General features: G+C 40.9%; 1 protein-coding gene across 3 annotated transcripts in view; it reads left to right on the top strand.

Moving 5' to 3' along the window:
- The first annotated feature begins 6,082 nt into the window (after positions 1–6,082).
- peak1 (pseudopodium-enriched atypical kinase 1) overlaps positions 6,083–23,809 on the top strand; it is a 298,688-nt gene continuing 280,961 nt past the window's right edge. For 2 of the 3 annotated variants that reach the window (XM_014123825.2, XM_014123826.2), the window contains exons 1-2: positions 6,083–6,275; positions 6,427–6,510. The gene's annotated coding sequence lies outside the window, so the exon portion shown is untranslated. The remainder of the gene's footprint in view (positions 6,276–6,426; positions 6,511–23,809) is intronic. The other variant, XM_014123828.2, reaches the window with a different exon arrangement.

Consider the following 23,809-nt stretch of genomic DNA (forward strand, 5'->3'; position numbering starts at 1 on the left):
TCGGTTAGGTGGTTAACTGATTTTTGTCCTCTGACGTCTTTGGGTAGGCAGAGGGAGTCTGGAAGGGCATCAAGGAATCTTTGGGATGTCTGAGAATTTATAGCACGACTTTTAATGCTTCTTGGTTGGGGTCTGAGCAGATTATTTGTTGCGATTGCGAACGTAATAAAATGGTGGTCCGATAGTCCAGGAGTATGAGGAAAAACATTAAGATCCACAACATTTATTCCATGGGACAAAACTAGGTCCAGAGTATGACTGTGGCAGTGAGTAGGTCCAGAGACATGTGGATAAAACCCACTGAGTCGATGATGGCTCCGAAAGCCTTTTGGAGTGGGTCTGTGGACTTTTCCATGTGAATATTAAAGTCACCAAAAATTTGAATATTATCTGCGATGACTACAAGGTCCGATAGGAATTCAGGGAACTCAGTCAGGAACGCTGCATATGGCCCAGGAGGCCTGTAAACAGTAGCTATAAAAAGTGATTGAGTAGGCTGCATAGATTTCATGACTAGAAGCTCAAAAGACGAAAACGTCGTTGTTGTTTTTTTTGGGGTAAATTTTAATTTGCTATCATAAATGTTAGCAACACCTCCGCCTTTGCGGGATGCGCGGGGGATATGGTCACTAGTGTAACCAGGGGGTGAGGCCTCATTTAACACAGTAAATCAGGCTTAAGCCATGTTTCAGTCAGGCCAATCACATCAAGATTATGATCAGTGATTAGTTAATTGACTATAACTGCCTTTGAAGTGAGGGATCTAACATTAAGTAGTCCTATTTTGAGATGTGAGGTATCACAATCTCTTTCAATAATGGCAGGAATGGAGGAGGTCTTTATACTAGTGAGATTGCTAAAGCGAACACCGCCATCTTTAATTTTGCCCAACCTAGATCGAGGCACAGACACGGTCTCAATGGGGATAGCTGAGCTGACTACACTGACTGTGCTAGTGGCAGACTCCACTAAGCTGGCAGGCTGGCTAACAGCCTGCTGCCTGGCCTGCACCCTATTTCATTGTGGAGCTAGAGGAGTTAGAGCCCTGTCTATGTTCGTAGATAAGATGAGAGCACCCCTCCAGCTAGGATGGAGTCAGTCACTCCTCAACAGGCCAGGCTTGGTCCTGTTTGTGGGTGAGTCCCAGAAAGAGGGCCAATTATCTACAAATTCTATCTTTTGGGAGGGGCAGAAAACAGTTTTCAACCAGCAATTGAGTTGTGAGACTCTGCAGTAGAGCTCATCACTCCCCCTAACTGGGAGGGGGCCAGAGACAATTAATCGATGCCGACACATCTTTCTAGCTGATTTACACGCTGAAGCTATGTTGCGCTTGGTGACCTCTGACTGTTTCATCCTAATATCGTTGGTGCCGACGTGGATAACAATATCTCTATACTCTCTACACTCGCCAGTTTTAGCTTTAGCCAGCACCATCTTTAGATTAGCCTTAACGTCGGTAGCCCTGCCCCCTGGTAAACAGTGTATGATCGCTGGATGATTAGTTTTTAGTCTAATACTACACGTAATGGAGTCGCCAATGACTAGGGTTTTCAATTTGTCAGAGCTAATGGTGAGAGGCTTCGGCGTCTCAGACCCCATAACGGGAGGAGCAGAGACCAGAGAAGTTTCGGCCTCCGACTCCGACTCGCTTAATGGGGAGAACCGGTTGAAAGTTTTTGTCGGCTGAATAAGCGACACCAGTTGAGCATTCCTACAGCATTTCCCTCCAGAAGCCATGAGAAAGTTGTCCGGCTGCGGGGACCGTGCGAGGGGGTTTGTACTAACGTTAATATCTGTACTTACTGGTGGCACAGACGCTGTTTCATCCTTTCCTACACTGAAATTACCCTTGCCTAACGATTCCGTCTGAAGCTGGGCTTGTAGCACAGCTATCCTCGCCGTTATGCGATCGTTCTCCTGTATATTATGAGTACAACGACTGCAATTAGAAGGCATCTGTTAATGTTACTTAGCTTCGGCTGTTTGAAGTCCTGACGAACCATGTCCAATGTACAGGCCTCGGTGTAACGCTCATTCCTTCGACGTGAAACGCGAATCCGACCATCACCCCTGGTGAGACAAAACCGCGACTCGTCAGTAAAGAGCACTTTTTGCCAGACCTGTCTGGTCCAGTGATGGTGGGTTTGTGCCCATAGGCGACATTGTTGCCAGTGATGTCTGGTGAGGTGCTGCATTGCAACAAGCCCTCAGTCCAGCCTCTCTTAGCCTATTGCAGACAGTCTGAGCACTGATGGAGGAATTGTGCGTTCCTGGTGTAACTCGGGCAGTTGTTGTTGCCATCCGGTACCTGTCCCGCAGGTGTGATGTTCGGATGTACCGATCCTGTGCAGGCGTTGTTACACATGGTCTGCCACTGCGAGGACGATCAGCTGTCTGTCCTGTCTCCCTGTAGCGCTATCTTAGGCGTCTCACAGTACGGACATAGCAATTTATTGCCCTGGCCACATCTGCAGTCCTCATGCATCCTTACAGCATGCCTAAGGCACGTTCACTCAGATGAGCAGGGACCCATGGCATATTTATTTTTGTGATTTTCAGAGTCAGTAGAAAGGCCTCTTTCGTGTCCTAAGTTTTCATAACTGTGACCTTAATTGCCTACCGTCTGTAAGCTGTTAGTGTCTTAACGACCGTTCCACAGGTGCATGTTCATTAATTGTTTATGGTTCTTTGAACAAGCATGGGAAACAGTGTTTAAACCCTTTACAATGAAGATCTGTGAAGTTATTTGGATTTTTACGAATTATCTTTGAAAGACAGGGTCCTGAAAAAGGGACGTTTGTTTTTTGCTGAGTTTATATTTGGGGGGATTGGAAATGATGCAGACAATTACATTGATGAAATCCACAATCTATCTGCAATATTAAAGGCGATCTACACCCTAAAAAAAGTATATATTTTGGGTTCCATGTAGAACCCACTATGGAAAGGGCTCTATATTGAACTAAAGAGGGTTCTTCAAAGGGTTCTCATGGGGACAGCCGAAGAACCCTTTCCGGTTCTAGATAATACACTTTTAGACAAAAAGGTGCTGACTGTTTTCCACCCCAGTTTATTTGAGACAGGTAAAGTTCTCTCTACAGTCCAAAATGCATGTTGTTTACAGTGTAAGGCATTGGGGCCAATGTAATGGGCAGAGTGAAAGGCCAGCAGCCCTCTAATCTAGACAAATGCCTAGAACAGGTATGCCTGTCTCTTAGCACTTCATCTAATGACAAACCAGATTTCCATTGAGTCATTGCATCTCATGTTATTCACCTGTTGATATTGGTATTTGGGTCAAGAACACAAAAGCACATCACACCAGACCCTCATAATGAACATTCTAAACCCTAATTCCTCTCACTTCTTAGCTTTTTATCCAAGATCTTACTGGACCAGTGTGGACTAAAAGATTAAATCACATTTATATGCTTTTGGGACACATATTTGGACAGCTACAATTTTATAGTATAATGTTGTCAGCCTGTCTATGGTGCTGCTGTGTCTAACTGTTCAAATGTAAAAAAAAAAAAAAAAAAAAAAAAAAAATGTAAGATAGCAACATGACCTAGCCTTTTGTCCAAACTCGTCTATTTTGTATTCTAGGGACTCTAGTGAGTAGACTGGCATTGGCATAGTTTTTTCTCTATAAGTCAATATGTAATTTATAGGCCTACAGAACGGGTGTAGTAGAAAGTGCTGTTGGGTATGTAGACCTCAGACCCCACAAAGACCAGGGAGGTTTTCCAATGCCTCGTGAAGAAGGGCACCTATTGGTAGATGGGTAAATATAAAAATAAGCAGACACTGAATATCCCTTTGAGCATAGTGAAGTTATTATTTACACTTTGGATGGTGTAACAACACACCCAGTCACTACAAAGATACAGGCGTTGTTCCTAACGCAGTTGCCGGAGAGTAAGGAAACCACTCAGGGATTTCAGAATGAGGCCATTGGTGACTTTAAAACAGTTACAGAGTTTAATGACTGTGATAGGAGAAAACTGAGGATGGATCAACAACATTGTAGTTACTCCACAATACTAATCAAATTTACAGAGTGAAAAGAAGGAAGCTTGTGCAGAATAAAAACATTTTTTTTTAAATGCATCCTGTGTGCAACAAAACACTAAAGTAATACTGCAAAAAATGTGGCAAAGCAATTAACTTTTTGTCCTGAATACAAAGTGCTATGTTTGGTGCAAATCCAATACAACACATTACTGAGTACCACTTTCCATATTTTCAAGCATAGGAGGTGGCTGCATTATGTTATGGGTATGCTTGTAATCTTTAAGCACTGGGGAATGTTTCTGGATAAAAATATAAGGAATAGAGCTAAGCACAGGCAAAATCCTAGAGGAAAACCTGGTTCAGTCTGCTTTCCACCAGACACTGGGAGATTAATTCACCTTTCAGCAGCACAAAAACACAATGCCAAATCTACACTGGAGTTGCTTACCAAGAAGACAGTGAATGATTCTGAGTGGCCAAGTTACAGTTTTTACTTAAGTTTTCTTGAAAATCTATGGCAAGACCTGAAAATGGTTGTCTTGCAATGATCAACAACAAATTTGACAGAGCTTGAAGAATTTTGAAAAGAATAATGGGAAAATGTTGCACAATCCAGGTGTGGAAAGCTATTAGAGCCTTACCCAGAAAGACTCACAGCTGAAAAAAGGTGATTCAACAAAGTATTGACTCAGGGGTGTGAATACTTATGTAAATGAGACATTTCTGTATTTCATTTTCCATAAATGTAACATTTCAAGCATGTTTTCACTTATCGTAGCAGGGTATGTGTGTAGATGGGTGAGAAAAAACCCAAAATGTAATCCATTTTGAATTCAGGCTGTAACACAACAAACTGTAGAACAACTCATGGGTTATGAATACTTTCTGAAGGCACTTGTAGTTTCTACAGACCCTACTGAGTACTCCAAACTCCACTTTTACGTCAGCACAAAGTATAGTTTTTTCACTATAAACCAATATGTATTTCATAGACAGTGATTTGCGTTGTGGCCTATGGAATGGTTGTAGTTGGCCTGAAGACCCGACGTTGAACTGCATAGAATTCTACGTCGGGGAGAAATGAGCGTGTGGATAAGGAACGTTTCCTCTCACGACCTCTACAAGCCAGAATGCTGAATAAAATTATACTTTACCGGTTGTCCGTGGGGGTGGTCTTTTTGCAGGTAGGAACGTAAGACAAAATATACACAGAGTAGTGTTATCAACCCGAACTTCAGTATGCTGGTCTGTATATTGTTTGTATTTCCGGTTTTATGTTTCAAAACTGAAGCAATTTGCACATGACGAACACTTGCTCAATATAATGGAGCTTAACCGAACGACAAACATTTCCAGCTGATTGCGAGGAAACATGCTTTGGTCAACTACATGTGGTTACGTTTGGATATTGTTTCCATATTGTCCATCATGTGCAATGCATCAGCATGTTGAAAATACAAGTGACAGACCGGCGCCGCAAAAAAAACCAGTAAACAACGCTTTCCTGTCCACATCCTACCACCAAAAGGACCAACAGGATGTTCAACCGGTAAAATAAGTGTAAATATCATTTTATTCAACATTCTGCCTTGTAGAGACAATTGGGTCTTTTTTCCAGCGATTTCTTTCAGAATGATGTTCATGGGTAACCATGGAAACAGTCAGATTTTTTTATGGAAGGTGTAGTAAAAGGCCAGCAACACTCTGTATTATTCAGCGACCCATGAAATGACACCATATACAGATTCTACAGACCCTACTGAGTACTTCCAACCCAACTCTTACATCGGCACTAAGAATAGTTTTTTCACTATCAGTCCAATATTGTCAACATACCAGTCTGAAGATTGTGTTTTTTAATAGTGGCCTTAAAATAATGTTTTTAAAACATATGTAAAACTTTTTTTTACCATAAATGTCTTATTGCATTTGCTTATAAGCACAAAACTATCGAAATAGATACAAATGTTATCTTTTGAATGAGTTTTCCACCTTACAATGTTTTTGAAATGGGGCTTTTATTTTGAAGGTTTCTTTATTACCGTATCTGAGTGACGCCATCTTCAGTGCTGCTAGCGAATAGTAAGTAGCACGCAGAGGAGTGAAAGATTAGTCTACGCAGAAGCACTGACAGAACTGTTCAAATACCGAAGGATGTTTTTTGTTGTTTTTTTGTCCCGGCACTCGACAGCAACATACGAGCGGATTATGATTGTCAAGAACTTGAAGAAACGTGAGAGAAGATAAAGGACCTAACGGTATACATTTAAAGTGCTTTCCGAATAGAAACGGCCAAAAGTCTCGTATCTGCTCTAAAGTTCCCGTGTGGACAGGGACGAAAATATATGCCATGTCTTTTTGTGACAGGGTTTTCTGACATTTATCATAAAACATATATTTTATTTACAGTTGATCCTTGGATAAAGGCATATCACCCAGTAGTCGCCTACCTAGCTACCAACGGGAAAAGTTGACTCCTCCGTGCTACTGCAGGTAATTAAGTGGTAAAACATTACCTGCTCATTCATTGCGTGGTTACTGTAACGTTGGCACAGTTGGGTCACTATGGGACTCTGTAGAGCATTTACAAAAATGAGGCACTTCAATTATTATAAGTAGTGCATCAATATAGCAGTTGTCAAAACACGTTTTGCTGACAACTTTGTTTAAATGGCTGTTTGGAACTCGTCTGGACTGTTGCCCATGACTTATGCACAAAGAGTCACACGTGTCGTAAGCAACAAGTGTAGACTAATGCCGCGTTTAAAACAACTGGGAATTTAAACTTACGGCACTTCCCAAGAACGCAGAGAGAAAGAAAATTGAGAAATAATATCAAAGTAAAACATGTAATAATAATAATAAATACACAATGAGTAACGATAACATGGCTATATACACTGGGTACCAGTGTCAAGTCTGCGCAGGGGTACGAGGTAATTGAGGTAGATATGTACATATTACTGTGGTTGGTCGGATGCCAAGCAGTTGCCATACCAAGCGGTGATGCAGTCAGCCCAGATGGTTATTATGGTGCAGCAGTAGAACTTTGTGGATATGATGGTCCATGCCAAATATTTTCAGCCTCCTAAGGGGGAAGAGGTGTTGTCGTGCACTCTTCAAGACTGAGTTGGTGTTTGTGGACCATGATAAATCCTTAGTGATGTGGACACAGAGGAACTTGAAGCTCTCAACCCACTACGCTACAGCCCCGTCGATGTGAATGAGGGCATGCTCTGCCCTCCGTTTTCTGTAGTTCACAATCAGCTCCTTTGTCTTGCTGACGTTGAGGGAGAGCCAGGTCTCTGACCTACTCACTATAGGCTGTCTCATTGTTGTTGCTGATCAGGCCTGCCACCATCGTGTCGTCTGCAAACTTTATGATGGTCTTGGAGTTGTGTTTGGCCACGCAGTCGTGGGTGAACGGGGAGTACAGGAGGGGACCAAGCACACACCCCTGAGGGGCCCCCGTGTTGAGGGTCAGATTGGTGGATGTGTTGCTGCCTTCTCTTACCACCTGGGGGAGGCCCATCCGGAAGTCCAGGATCCAGTTGCAGAGGGAGGTGTTTAGTCCCAAGGTCCTTAGCTTAGTGATGAGCTTGGAAGGCACTATTGTGTTGAACGCTGAGCTGTAGTCTATGAACAGCGTTCTCACATAGGTGTTCCTCTTGTCCAGTGCAATAGAGATTGTGTTGTCTGTGGATCTGTTGGGGCAGTATGTGAATTGGAATGGGTCCATGGTGTCTGGGATGATGGTGTTGATGTGAGCCATGACCAGCCTTTCAAAGCATTTCATGGCTACAAATGTGAGTGCTACAGGACGATGCTGTATTGGAGTACTGAGAACTAAATGCCCTACCAAAATTAAGTTACTTTTTCTGTTACTGAGGGGGATCGTCTTCTGATCCAGAGATGGTGTAGGTGACTTGTGTCAAATTCCCTCCTTTGTCTGGTGGATGATTATATGTGTCTGTTTTTGTTTACACAAGTGCCTCAGCATTGTTATGATTGCCATTCATGAGTTGATACTGTCCACAATAGCAGGCAGTTAACTTTGTTACTTCCTCACGTGTTACAGTGAATGCTAGGAGGTACAGTAAGATGGGAAATTTCAAATTAAGGTTGACGATACCAGCCCACCATTATGTGTGAAAAACCCTTTCTGCCCTTGCCAACTTGGATTGAGTCCCAGCTTGGGAAAACATACAGCACCTAATATCCTTTAGTGTGAACAATAGACTGTGTTGTTCCATGGCAAGCCAGGTCAAAACTGACTAGTCCCAATTAATTATATTTTCAGTCAAAATTCACAAGCCTCACTGACAGTCTTTGGGTCACAGATTTTTTTTTTTAAAGTTGAATTGCTTGGAATACTTCTCAGATGTCACCTTGGACATGGGCATTCTGTTTGCTCTTTCCCTTTCACTTTGCATATCATAAACATTTTATATGGTGGTTGGTTGATAGTTGATTTACACCTAAACTGTTTCCCAGAGGTATCTAAAAACCTCTGTTGTACTGCATTTTTTTAAATCAATCAAATTCAGCATGGCATTAGTGATGGGGGATAAAATCAATACAATTACAAATTGGGATTGAATTTTTTTACAGTATATCTTAATGACAATATCATTTTCGCGCTAGTTGGCTGTACCTGCACCAAAACTCCAGTATTTTTTTCCCCTTCGTAGCTTGTTCTCCATCTTATTTTATAATAGGGAGCCAATTTAAAGCACTTTTATTTCCATGACTGATCAAAACTCGTTTTCTCTTGTCCCTCTGCAGCAGGTGAGCAATATGTTTGGACCATGGAATAGCAATAAAATCACAGTATTGAATCACAATACATAGAATTGTGTAAATCGGAATACATATCTTATTGGCACGTAAGTACTGTGATAATATTGTCTCTTGAGGTCCCTGGCAATTCCCAGCACTGCATAGCATGTGTGTGGTAGTTTACCAGAGAGATGACTCAGAACTTGACCTGACCTGAGACTCTTTATTTGGTTGTGTTTCAGAGAGACACTCACCTCTTATTCATTTTGGGGAGGATTGGGAGGGGGGGGCAGCCAAGCACAAGCATACTTGTAAAGGAAATGTCATGTGACACCCTGGCCTTTGAAAACTTCCCTTTCCCTCAGCCGGCCGGAAGAGCTAGCAGGGGAACAGGTGTGACCCAGCTTTAGCCTGCCTGGGAAACACCACACAACATAACCTACTGCAGCAGACTAACAGGAAACTGAAGGAGACAATTGCAGACAGTAGATGTTGTTCTTTATCTTGAATTTAAACTTGGTTTCTTGGTTTATCAAACCAGTTGGCTGTTTACTGAACCAAGTTTTATTCAGTTAATCCATTGACTAAACTCTAACATTGTGGCATGATTAGAGTAGGTAGTTTAATTGTCTCATGTATAGGGTTACACATGTACAGTGAGCTCCAAAAGTATTGGGACAACAGTGACACACTTAGTTGTTTTGGCTCTTATACAATGACAGAGGTTAAAGTGAAGACTGCCAGCTTTAATTTGAGGGTATTTTCATCCATATCTGGTAAACCGTTTAGAAATTACACCACCTTTTGTACAAGGCCCTCCCATTCTAGGGGGGACAAATATCATATTCCCCCCCGAAATGCTAATCTCCTGTTAGTGTCATAGTGAGAGGTTAGCATGTCTTGGGGTATGATATTTGTGCGTCTGTAACGTTCTTACTCATCATTATTCACAATTCATTCAGGACTATCTGTAATCATGGTAGTGTCCACATTAATGTAACAGTGTTTAGAAACATATTCTATTCTTATTTACAATAAGTGACTCCAAATTCATACAGCATTATTTACCATTCATTTCTATTGGGCACAAAATAATGTGAAACACAACCAAAACAAACAAAAAATGCATCCAACAAGTTTGTAGAATCACAAGCTTGGCGTAATCATTGCATGGGACCAAATACTACACTTTTGACTGCTTTAATAGGCACAAGTGAATTTGTCCCTAAAAACTGCTGTCATTTCTAAATGGTTCACCCGATATGGATGAAAATACCATCCAATTAAAACTGACAGTCTGCACTTTAACCTCATAGTCCTTGTATCATTTAAAATCCAAAACAACACAAAATGTCACTGTCCCAATACTTTTGGAGCTCACTGTAATTACAGGTTACAGTGAAATTCTTGAGCTCCAAGTTCCAACATTACAGGACAAATGGAAATAAGACCTGGGGAGCAGGGGGGGATTGGAGTACCGAAAATTCCGGACTATAAGCCGGAACTTTTTTCCCAGGCTTTGAACCTCGCGGCTTAAACAATGACGCGGCTAATATATGGATTTTTCCCGCTTTCAATTTTTTTTATTTTTTTTAAAAACACATTCTGTGACGTGCTCAGTTTTTTTGGCGGCATGAAGCTTTCATTAGACCAATGAAATTGCCGAACGGGTTAAGGTCAAACAACTTTTTTGTTTACTGTTTAGATTAAATCAAGCGCTCTCAAACTTCCCATCATTCTGATTACGGTAGTCATTTTGTCACCCTCATCATGGCAAAGACACGGAGAAATGCATATGATGCAGCTTTCAAGTTGAAGGCGATTGATCTGGCTGTTGGAAAAGGAAATAGAGCTGCTGCACGGGAGCTTGGTATTAATGAGTCGATGATAAGACGTTGGAAACAGCAGCGTGAGGAATTGACTCGGTGCAAAAAGACAACTAAAGCTTACTGCAAATTTTTGATTTCTTGTTACAAGCCGTGTTTCGTTAAAGCCTGTGTAAAGTTAATTTGTTTCAATGTACCGGTAGGCACCTGCGGCTTATAGACATGTGCAGCTTATTTATGTTCAAAATAAAAAAAATCTGTGGGTGCGGCTTATTCAGGTGCGCTTAATAGTCCGGAAATTACGGTAGGTAACTGACTAGTGTTGGCTATTCAGCATGCTAAATGTCCATTGGGGTGGAGGCAGGGTAAAATGTCAGTTGGTGGGGGGTTAGGAGGGGACAAGGGGAGTAGGTAGCTGACTAGTGGTGGCTATTCAGCATGCTAAATGTCCATTGGGGTGGAGTCAGGGTAAAATGTCAGTTGGTGGGGGGTTAGGAGGGGACAAGGGGAGTAGGTAGCTGACTAGTGGTGGCTATTCAGCAGCCTGATCATCTGGGGGGTAGAAGCTATTGGCCAAGAACTGCAAAGCTGCTGTGTTTTTCATGCTCAAGAATGGTCCACCACCCAAAGGACGTTCCCATCCAGCCAACTTGACACAACTGTGGGAAGCATTGGAGTCAACATTGGCCAGCATCCCTGTGGAACGCTTTCGACACCTTGTAGAGTCCATGCCCATAATTGAGGCTGTTCTGAGGGCAAAAGGGGATGCATCTCAAGGTGTTCCTAATGTTTTGTACATTCTGTTTGATCTAGCTAGGGGTGTGCAGTTCAGTAGGGTTTTCGTAGGCCATTTTTCCATTTTTGATCATACGTTGCTAACTTCAGTAAGACCGCAAGGTAATAATGAATTTATCCACAAACCATAAATTATCTGCTATTAGTAAAAACTCAAGGTTCTTTGAAATTAATTCCTTTGGTGGACTGCACGGCCATTTGAGCCGCGACTTGCGTTACTGAAACAGGTGCGTCTTTCTTATCAATATCATTGTTCACCGTTTACTCCAGTTTCAACGGTGTTATTCCCTTTACAATGTTGAGAGATACAATTTAAATCTTTAGAAAGCTAACATTATTCAATTTTTAACCAGAAGATGCCCATATTTGGCACGTTTTCTTTTGCTTAAACTTGGTGGGTAAGCTTTTGTTGAACATGAAACAAAGTATGCTCCTAGACTGATGCATTTTGGGGCTCCCGAGGGGCGCAGCGGTCTAAGGCACTGCATCTCGGTGCTAGAGGCATCGCTACAGACACCCTGGTTCGATTCCTGGCTGTATCACAACCAGCTGTGAATAGGAGTGCCATAGGGCTGCGCACAATTGGCCCAGCATCATCTGGGTTTGACCGTTGTAGGCAGTCATTGTAAATAAGAATTTGTTCTTAACTGACTTGCCTGGTTAAATAAAGGTTAAATAAAAAATGAATGCACTAAGTCGCTCTGGATAAGAGGGTCTGATAAATGACACATGTAATGAATGTGTTTTAATGCAGGCAAATAAATGTTTTTGTTGCATATTTCAGTCCGGAACCTGCCTAGGTTTACGAAGAGTAAATGGCACACTAGCAGTTCACAAAAAAGCCTAAAATAGATGAGACTCCTATTATTCCAGAACTGCATCTTATGGTTGGAAAACATTTCCCTACTTTAATCAACCAGTCCATTTTGAATTTGGGATAAAGCTGCCATGATTTGGCAAGCAATGCAGCTTTTCTAAAATTTTAGCCATATTAGCATTGACATGAAAGCAATCAAAACACCTAAAAATAACCCATGGTATCAAGAACCAGATGAAACGAGACACTTATGATTCCCCAAATGGCAGTTTCTTGTCATTCTTGCTAGCAATCTGGCCATCCAGAATTACAACACACTGACTTCTGCTCCATTAAAGTGCGCACATCGTTTTCGTGAAGATGTCAGCTAACCCATTACATTTGACATTTTAGTAATTTAGCAGACGCTCTTATCCAGAGCGACTTACAGTAGTGAATGCATACATTTCATTTCACTTTTATTTTTTTTTTGGTACTGGCCCTCTGTGGGAATCGAACCCACAACCCTGGCGTTGCAAACACCATACTCTACCAACTGAGCCACAGGGAAGACCATCTATCTATATGTGTGGTCTCATTTGAAATAGGCGGAGAATCAAGTGGCACTTCTTTCCAAGGAAATTAAGTTCAATATGATTTGACTATAGTTAATTACAGTGGCTGTAAAATATGCTGAACAAAAATATAAATGCAACACTTTCAACAATTTTATTTTTTTCATATAAGGAAATCAGTCAATTTAAATAAATTCTTTAGGCCTTAATCTATGGATTTCAGATGACTGGGTATGGGTGCAGCCATTGATGTGGAGGTCCTGGGCTGGCATGGTTACATGTGGTCTGCGGCTTATGGTAGAGGAATAAACATTCAATTCTCTGGCAACAACTCAGGTGGACATTCCTGCAGTCAGCATGCCAATTGCATGCTCCCTCAACTTGAGACATCTGTGGCATTGTGTTGTGTGACAAAACTGCACATTTTAGTGGCCTTTTATTGCCCCCAGCACAAAGTGCACCTGTGTAATGATAATGTGTTTAATCAACTTCTTGATAGGACACCTGTCAGGTGAATGGATTATCTTGGCAAAGGAGAAATGCTCACTAACAGGGATGTAAACACATTTGTGCACAATTTGAGAGAAATAAGATTTTTGTGCATATGGAACATTTCTGGGTTCTTTTATTTCAGCTCATGAAACATGGGACCAACGCTTTACGTGTTGCGTTTTATATTTCTGTTCAGGATATATATTGATAATGGAAGGAAGTGAAGGGCGCTCAACCAACGTGAGTCGAGGTGCAATCAAAAAATTATTGAAAAGGCCCAAGGCGCCCACAGGCTACCATGGTGAGCGAGCTTTGCACCTTTTTCATTTTCAATAAATATTGATTACCCATTTATTTGCTTGCAACTCGTTCTCTTAAAAGGTAGGCTGTATGCAAAACGTAGGTTAAGAGAAAGTGGAAGTGTCCACTGTCGTCATTCTTGCTGCTTCATGTTCAGTAGCCATACCTGTGAGATCAGGTGCGCAAGTGGTCTCAATTAAATAGAGTAGGCTGTAGTCTATGCATTGGCGGGGAAGCACTGGGAAGTTATCTTTGCAAGGATATGTACTTCCTAAATGATTAGGCTATAGTTTACTACATCGCCTAGAAATAAATATTGATCAACCATATTTGTCTCCGTCTGAAAATTGTCCCACTCCTAAAGGTAGGCTATAAAACGTATCTCAAGAGAAAGTGCAAGTCTCTCCAACTCTGCTCTCTTCAAACTATGTCTAGCCTATTGGTTGATATAGCCCAGTAATACAGATAGCCTAATATAATGGACCAGGTGAGAATCTCTGGTAATTTAACCTATTTCAGAGGTTATTTTTGCGCATTTCGATATTGCCTATAAGGCGCAAAATTGCTGGGACCATGGCTGGCAAGTGAGCTGCATCACATACACCTAAAATAACATTGCGGGACTACGGTTTGGTACGAGACAAGTTCTTGTGGTAGCGGGTGGGAGTCGGACAGACAGATGCTTGCTGGTGCGGTATGAAAGCTGCGGGTGCAGGCGGGATGAAGAAATCAGTCCCATGCAGACCTCTACTTTGGGGGACAAATTATGCTGTTTACATGCACCATAGGCCTCTGTTGTACTAGAACAAGTTTACTTTGAAGTGTGCTAGCCTAAATGGCCAATTATTCTGTTTAGTGATGCACCAATTATATATTTTTGGCCGATACCAATATCCGATATTTTCCTTAACAAAAAAAAAACGATATTGATAAGAGATATAAAAAAATTTAGCACCCTTTTTAAGCATTCTAGTACAGTTAAATAGTTAACACACACACATAGACCGCTGTGTCCAAGGCACTGCATCTCAGTGGTTCGAATCCAGGCTGTATCACATCTGGCCGTGATTGGGAGTCCCATAGGGCGGCGCACAATTGACCCAGCGTTTGGCCCGGGGTAGGCCGTCATTGTAAATTTGTTCTTAACTGACTTGCCAAGTTAAATAAAGGTTACACACACACCACACTGACCAAAAAGTTATTTTGTTGGCATTTACTTATGTTCCCATTACCAGTAAAACATAATCAAAACCTTTTTCTTTCACTTACTTGCTGTGCTGTTTCGTTGTTCAGTTTCATTCTCAACCAGGATTTCTCATACTATGGAACGCCGTTTGGGTTTTTGAGTGTCAAAAAAGATACACATCAAATAAGCTTGTTGACCAATCAGGACCTGAATTTGACTGTACGTCACATAATTTAACGCGTTCATTAATTATATTTACGTAGATATTACACATTGTTTACACTATCACTCGTATTTCATATGTCACAACGATTCGTTGATAGGTATGCTATGATGCTGGTAGAGTTGTCTTGCTACAGTGCTGGTCATTAAAAAAAAAGCTAGCTAGCGCATAGATGCAAACAATGTTCTTCCCCAAAAACATCTGTTTCAGTAGCTATAGTTAGTTAGCTAACTAATTATATAGCTAGGTGTCATCTAAAATGACCCTATTTCCTAAGACAGTTCTTATTTGATGAATGGTGCTCGTACCCATCTATGTGAAGCTAGCCACAATAAGAATTAGCCACAATAGTTTACTTTGCGGTTAGCCTTCAAAATAAAAGTATGTCATTGACAGTGATGCAAATGCATTCAAATAGTAGAATTATGTCATATTTGAATAGATCATGCTAAACGAGGTTGAAATGTTGTTATATAAAATCAACAGAATACAATAATTTGACAAATCTGAAATCACACTGGATCTATTATACTTTAGAATTGCATTAGGGGCATACAGTTGAAGTTTACATACACCTTAGCCAAATACATTTAAACTCAGTTTTTCACAATTCCTGACATTTAAGCCAAGTAAAAATCCCCTGTTTTAGGTCAGTTAGGATCACCACTTTATTTTTAAGAATGTGAAATGTCAGAATAATAGTTGAGAGAATTATTTATTTTAGATTAAAAAAAAATTTCATCAGATTCCCAGTGGGTCAGAAGTTTACATACACTCAATTAGTATTTGGTAGCATTGCCTTTAAATTGTTCAACTTGGGTCAAACATTTTGGGTAGCCTTCCACTAGCTTCCCACAATAAGTTGGGTGAATTTTGGCCCATTCCTCCTGGTTTTGGCCCATTGCTCCTGTCAGTTTTGTAGGCCTCCTGGCTCGCACACACTTTTTCAGTTCTGCCCACACATTTTCAATGGGATTGAGGTCAGGGCTTTGTGATGGCCACTCCAATACCTTGACATTGTTTTCCTTAAGCCATTTTGCCACAACTTTGGAAGTATGCTTGGGTCATTGTCCATTTGGAAGACCCATTTGCGACCAAGCTTTAACTTCCTGACTAATGTCTTGAGATGTTGCTTCAATATATCCACATCATTTTCCCTCCTCATGATGGCATTTTGTGAAGTGCAACAGTCCCTCCTGCAGCAAAGCACCCCCACAAAATGATGCTGCCACCCCCGTGCTTCACGGTTGGGAGGGTGTTCTTCAGCTTGCAAGCATCCCCCTTTTTCCTCCAAACATAACGATGGTCATTATGGCCAAACAGTTCAATTTTTGTTTCATCAGACTAGAGGGTATTTCTCCAAAAAGTACAATCAGTTGCAAACTGTAGTCTGGCTTTTTTATGGCGGTTTTGGAGCAGTGGCTTCTTCCTTGCTGAGCGGCCTTTCAGGTTATGTCGATATAGGACTCGTTTTACTGTGGATATAGATACTTTTGTACCTGTTTCCTCCAGCATCTTTTTTTCTGGGATTGAGTTGCACTTTTCGCACCAAAGTGCGTTAATCTCTAGGAGACAGAACGCGTCTCCTTCCTGAGCGGTATGACGGCTGCGTGGTCCCATGGTGTTTATACTTGCGTACTATTGTTTGTAGAGATGAACGTGGTACCTTCAGACTAGAGGTCGACCGATTTTTAATTGGAATGGCCGATTTAATTAGGGCCAATTTCAAGTTTTCATAACAATCGGTAATCGGCATTTTTGGACACCGATTATGGCCAATTACGTTGCACTCCACGATGTGGCTGCGTTGCAGGCTGACTACCTGTTATGCGAGTGCGGCAAGGAGCCAAGGTAAGGTGCTAGCTAGCATTAAACTTCTCATAAAAAACAATCTTAACATAATCACTAGTTAACTACACATGGTTGATGATATTACTAGTTTATCTAGCTTGTCCTGCGTTGAATATAATCGATGCGGTGCCTGTTAATTTATCATTGGATCATAGCCTACTTCGCCAAATGGGTGATTTAACAAGCGCATTCGCGAAAAAAGCACTGTCGTTGCAACAATGTATACCTAACCATAAACATCAACGCCTTTCTTAAAATCAATACACAAGTATATATTTTTTAAACCTGCATATTTAGTTAATATTGCCTGCTAACATGAATTTCTTTTAACTAGTGAAATGGTGTCACTTCTCTTGCGTTCTGTGCAAGAGTCAGGGTATATGCAGCAGTTTGGGCCGCCTGGCTCGTTGCGAACTAATTTGCCAGAATTTTACATAATTATGACAACATTGATGGTTGTGCAATGTAACAGCAATATTTAGACTTATGGATGCCACCCGTTAGATAAAATACGGAACTGTTCCGTAATTTCACTGAAAGAATAAACGTTTTGTTTTCGAAATGATAGTTTCCGAATTTGACCATATTACTGACCTAAGGCTCGTATTTCTGTGTGTTATTATATTATAATTAAGTCTAGGATTTGATAGAGCATTCTGACTGAGCGGTGGTAGGCATTCATTCAAACAGCACTTTCCTGCGTTTGCCAGCAGCTCTTCGCAATGCTTCAAGCATTGCTCTGTTTATGACTTCAAGCCTACCAACTCCCGAGATTAGGCTGGCAATGCTAAAGTACCTATTAGAACATCCAATAGTCAAAGGTATATGAAATACAAATGGTATAGAGAGAAATAGTCCTATAATAACTACAACCTAAAACTTATTACCTGGGAATATTGAAAACTCATGTTAGAAGGAACCACCAGTTTTCATATGTTCTCATGTTCTGAGCAAGGAACTTAAACATTAGCTTTTTTTACATGGCAAATATTGCACTTTTACTTCTCCAACACTTTGTTTTTGCATTATTTAAACCAAATTGAACATGTTTCATTATTTATTTGAGACTTAATTGATTTTATTAATGTATTATATTAAGTTAAAATAAGTGTTCATTGTTCATTCAGTATTGTTGGTGAGCGCTCAGGACTTCAGACTGGGGCGAAGGATCACCTTCCGACAGGACAATGACCCTAAGCACAGCCAAGACAACGCAGGAGTGGCTTCGGGACAAGTCTCTGAATGTTCTTGAGGCTCAGCCAGAGTCCAGACTTGAACCCAATCGAACATCTCTGGAGAGGTCTGAAAATAGCTGTGCAGCGACGCTCCCCATCCAACCTGACAGAGCTTGAGAAGATCTGCAGAGAAGAATGGAAGAAACTCCCCAAATACAGGCGTCCCAAGCTTGTAGCGTCAAAGCCAAGAAGAGTCCAGGCTGTAATTGCTGCCAAAGTTGCTTCAAGTACCGAGTAAAGAGTCTGAGTATGTATGTAAATGTGATATTTCAGTTTTGTTTATTTAGATTCATTTGCGAAAATTTCGAAGCCTGTTTTTTTTCTTTTTGCTTTGTCAAATCGAATCAAATTTTATTGGTCACATACACATGGTTAGCAGATGTTAATGCGAGTGTGGCGAAATACTTATACTTCTAGTTCCGACAGTGCAGTAATATCTAACAATTTGCCAACAACTGCCTAAGTCACACATCTACATGGGTAAATGAGAATATGTACATACAATATATGGATGAGCAATCGCTGAGTGGCATTGGCAAGGTGCAATAAATTATATGAAATACACTATATACATATGATATGAGTAACATAAGATATGTAAACATTATTGAAGTGCATTATTTAAAGTGGCATTGTTTTAAAGTGACTAGTGATCATTGGGTCTCAATCTAGACAGCAGCCTCTGAGTAAGTGATTGCTGTTTTAGCAGTCTGATGGCCTTCAGTCTCTCGGTCCCAGCTTTGATGCACCTGTACTGATCTCGCCTTCTGGATGGTAGCGGTGTGAACAGGCAGTGGCTTAGGTGGTTGTTGTCCTTGATGATCTTTTTGGCCTTCCTGTGACATCGGGTGCTGTAGGCAGAACTGGTGTTGTTTGTGGAGGATGAGGGCTGCAGTGACGTGTCCTATAAGGAGCATTGGGGGAAAATCTGATGGCCGAATGGTAAAGAACGTCTAGCCGCTCGAGAGCACCCTTACCTGCCGATCTATAAATTATGTCTCCGTAATCTAGCATGGGTAGGATGGTCATCTGAATCAGGGTTAGTTTGGCAGCTGGGGTGAAAGAGGAGCGATTACGATAGAGGAAACCAAGTCTAGATTTAACTTTAGCCTGCAGCTTTGATATGTGCTGAGAGAAGGACTCCCAAGTACTTGTATGAGGTGACTACCTCAAGCTCTAAACCCTCAGCTGTAGTAATAACACCTGTTGGAAGAGGGGCATTCTTCTTACCAAACCACCTGACCTTTATTTTGGAGGTGTTCAGAACAAGGTTCAGGGTAGAGTGTCCAACACGCTTTCTAAGAAAGCTTTGTTGTAGAGCATTTAACACAAAATCCAGGGAGGGGCCAGCTGAGTATGACTGTGTCATCTACATATAAATGGATGAGAGAGCTTCCTACTGCCTGAGCTATGCTGATGTAAATTGAGAAGAGTGTGGGGCCTAGGATTGAGCCTTGGGGTACTCCCTTGGTGACAGGCAGGAGATGTGCTTCAAAGTTAGAATTCATATAAGCCTAACTGTATAAAATATTGTTCTTTCTGGTGCTCCTTACATTATGTTTGGTGCGTAACATTTTTTAAGTTGGAAGCTGTGTATGTATTTTTGGTAGAGAAAGTGGTGCGTGTTTCTAAGAGGGAGGGAGACAGAGTGTGGGAGGGATGGAGAGTGTTTGTCTGTGTTAACTGAAGAGAAGGCTTCATGCAGTGTTTTCCCTTTATTGCCACAATGACATGCAGATCAGTATGCATGTACTGTATATTCCTTCCTCCCATTCCTCAAGCCAAATCACAGGTAGGCCTTTGCAAATATATGCAAATTAGCCACTCAATATACATTATATTATACAGTGTGAAGTTTAATTCAAAATGTTTTTTTAAATTGAGTGAAAGTATGAATATCAGTGACTGGCTTAATGTGTAGCAAATGCGCATAACTCTTATAAATGGGAACAAGTGTCCGGGGACGGGTCGAACAGGACGCTAGGCCGCTGAATTCTTTCCCCCTGTGGTGTCTCGATACTACTCAGTATCGTGATACTTGGCCTGGTATTGTGTTAGAAAAATGATGGTATCGTGACAACACTAATCACTGATGCATTTGTTCATGTCTTATAATTAACTGGGGCAAATACATTTTATAAAAAAATTCAATACATTTATTTGATTTCTTATTGAGTTCAGTAAATGTTTTTGTATTGTTGAATTCTGTTTTAATGTCTGGATGCAAAAGCTTATTTTTCAGAAATGTTGTGCACAAATGTGTTTACATTCCTTTTAGTGAGCATTTCTCCTTTGCCAAGATGATCAATCCACCTGACAGGTGTGGCATATCCAGAAGCTGATTAAACAGCATGATCATTACACAGGTGCGCCTTGTGCTGGGGACAATAAAAGGCCAGTCTAAAATGTGCAGTTTTGTCACAACACAATGCCACAAATGTCTCAAGTTTTGAGGGAGTGTACAATTGGCATGCTCACTGCAACAATATCCACCAGAGCAGTTTCCAGGGAATGTAATGTTCATTCCTCTACCACAACATCGTTTTAGAGAATTTGGCAGTACGTCCAACTGGCCTCATATACTGATGTTTGATATCCCAGGACAGGTTTTGGTCCATATCCCACATATTTCTGGATAAGAGCGTCTGCTAAATGACGTAAATGTAAATTTCCATGTTTGATATCCCAAGACCGTTTTTGGTCCATATCCCACATATTTAGATGGGCAAATGGCATAACATGATATGCATCTCAAATACCTTAGAACCACACATATCCACGTCCAAATGCACCAATATAACCTCTAAAGACCTTGGGGAACTAATGTACCAATATAACCTCTAAAGGCCTTGGGGAACTAACTTTTTCTAAAAAAGTGACTTTTGTAATGCGTAAGTCCACTTTTGAAAATACTTGCACGTAATTACAATACTTATGCTAAAATATGGGGTATTTTTACCCATCAACCCAACTACTGTTTTCTGTAGGGCAACAAAGTATTTTGTTGGCAACAGGACATTTTCAGTCAGGTACCACTGTGCAATGGACTGATGAGGATGTTATTGAGTGTTTCATCTGAACTGCTATTGCGTCACATGATGTTTCCTTTCATCGGAAACTAACCCCAGCAGCCTAAGGCTTTTGATACACCGTCAAACAAGACCTGCCAATACTCTGGGAAAATCTCAGTCTCAAGATGAATCCGGTTTCCTGTTTCAATTTAGCTCAACACCCTTCGGGAGGAATTCCACAGCTCTTAATCTAAGCACCAGTATTCGGTATCTGACGTGTCTGAGATAAGTCAAAACTATTTATGAATAAACTTTTGCATTAGGCTGTAACACACATTACATGCAGAAAGGCATGTAAAAGTGAAGGCTCCTCAGAGGAAGGGGAGGATCATCCTCAGTGAATTTCATATAAATAGTTATCCCTTTTAGATAAAATTATACTAAATATATTCACGTCAACAAATAATTGATTGAAACACATTGCTTAGCAAACATTTTAATAGTTAGCTTAATTTCAGTTTGTGACTAAACAAGCAAGTATAGTGTAGAGAATCATTGTACCCTCTAAACTGCTGTGAAATATCTTTTCCATAACCGAAAGTATTGTATTTTCAGCTGTTTGAAGCTGTTGTACAAAACCAAAAGTAAAAAACGCAAAGATGAAACATAAGAAAGGGAAGCATTGAAATAGCCACAGAACAGATCTACCATTTCTTTACTTGCTTTCAATGATAAAAGATCTATAACACACATTTCTATGTGAATTTGGTTGGGTTGCTCAAAAAGTTACGTTGCAGCTAGCTAGCGAATGCATCTAGCGAGTTTAACAATACTCCAATACCTGGCTCAAACAGAGAGGTATGCTATGTTAGGAAGCTGGCTATGGCTATCCAACACTGGAACTCTTCCAAGTCGGTCAGCTTTAAGTTTTGTAGGCTGTGTATTGCCACTGGGGCCTGCCGGTGTAACTGCTAAACCGCTTGCTGTACACTGTACTACATGATTGTAGCGGGTTTACTAACGCGTTAGTAATTGTAGCTATGTTGACTATGGCGTTAGCTAATATGGTGACAACGATGTAGGCTGTGTGGAGCAGTTAGCCGTTATGGTATGAAAGTTTGGCTTGGAAAGTTTTTTTTCGCCTGTTCACAGAATAAGGCGTAGATGCAAGAAGGAATTATGCAAAGAGATCATACTGTTTGTATGTGGCTGATATGCATGTGAATTGTGTTTGGGGATGATCAAGGGTCTATTCATTCCGCCGATTTATGTTAAAAAGTTTCTTAAACGGAAGCACACTGAACGAAACAGGGATAAACATACCTGAATTTGTCCTTTAGAAACTCTCGGTTGCAACTGTTTGGACTAGTGATTACACCCTAAATCAGCTAGTTGTGTGCAAGGTGGTATGTGTCACTGTCACCTTGATTAACAACAAAAAAATATCTACCTGTGCACCTACATTGTAAACTTTCATTCGTAGGCTAGGTTGTAGCAACCTCATGATGGGTATAGGGAAAATTTGAGTATCATGTATGTAATAACTTAAACCAATCAATGTTACATTGAGCTGGGTGAATGGAAAATGAATGAGTCATCCAATATGCTGAAATAGAAATAAGGCCATGCTCATGAAACAAAAAAAAATATCCTTCCTAATCTTAAATGGCACTGACTTCCACTGGTATGCATTTCACTCAAGTGATGGAACTTTATAGGCCTAAGACACTCGACTCAACAAACTGAAAAGATACCCACCGAAACAATCAAACTTTTATAGGCCTTGAGAAAGCATCCGGTTGAGACTCTCTTAGCTTAATGTAATTCAGTAGTTTCATTGCAGCACCTGACATTTCTGGATGTCATTTTACATTTAATTATTTGAGCCTACTGTATCTAGATTAGGCATTTTATTTATCCACACAGACAATTGAATCCGTGTTTGCTATCATCACATAGGCCTAGTTCCAGCTCTGCAAGTTCTTTCAGCACCTGAGAGTAAAGAGAGAGATGAGGGTTAACGCGTATAGATTCATCTTGATAGGTATAGCCTAAACATATCGGAATCATTGACCCCTGCTCTCGTGCTCTGACAAATGTCCCGAGGTATTTTGCTTTGCTTTTGTGCACCTTCATTTCCAAATTCCCACTAATAAAGAAGTTTCCAGTTTCATTTGAGGCAGGTTTAAATATACCCCTGCGTGAAGAGTGCTGACAACCCGCTCTCTATGATCAGGCAGTACATTTCACAGCAGAGCACTGGCACCAGACAGGGCCCCAAGCCTGCTGTCTGTGATTGGCCTAGGTCTGACTGACTTTCTCACTGACCTTCTGACTAACTGCAGTAAACCAGCTGCTGGTGCTCTGATTGCTGTAACAGGTAACTTCTCTTTTTTTCTTTCCTCCTGCCTCGCCATAAGTCTAGTCCAGGAAATATTCCACCGAGGAGGAAAGAATGGCCTTTGTCTTCATGTAGCTAAGGTTTGGTTTTCATCTTGGAACAATTTCTGAAATTCCTTTGCCTCTTTTGAAATGCCACATTGGGATTTGTTAGTAGCACTTGGTTAGAGTCAGTTTCTCATGGTCCTGCACTTGTTGTACTGATCATATGTTTTGAGTTTGATGTTTTTAATGGCCAGAAATTAGGCAAAATGGTCCTGTATTCATACCTCCATTTACACTTTAAAATATAGCTTCTTGACCCTATGTATACAGTTGAAGTC

This window comes from Salmo salar, chromosome ssa10, assembly GCF_905237065.1.
Source record: "Salmo salar chromosome ssa10, Ssal_v3.1, whole genome shotgun sequence".
Classification (NCBI taxonomy): domain Eukaryota; kingdom Metazoa; phylum Chordata; class Actinopteri; order Salmoniformes; family Salmonidae; genus Salmo; species Salmo salar.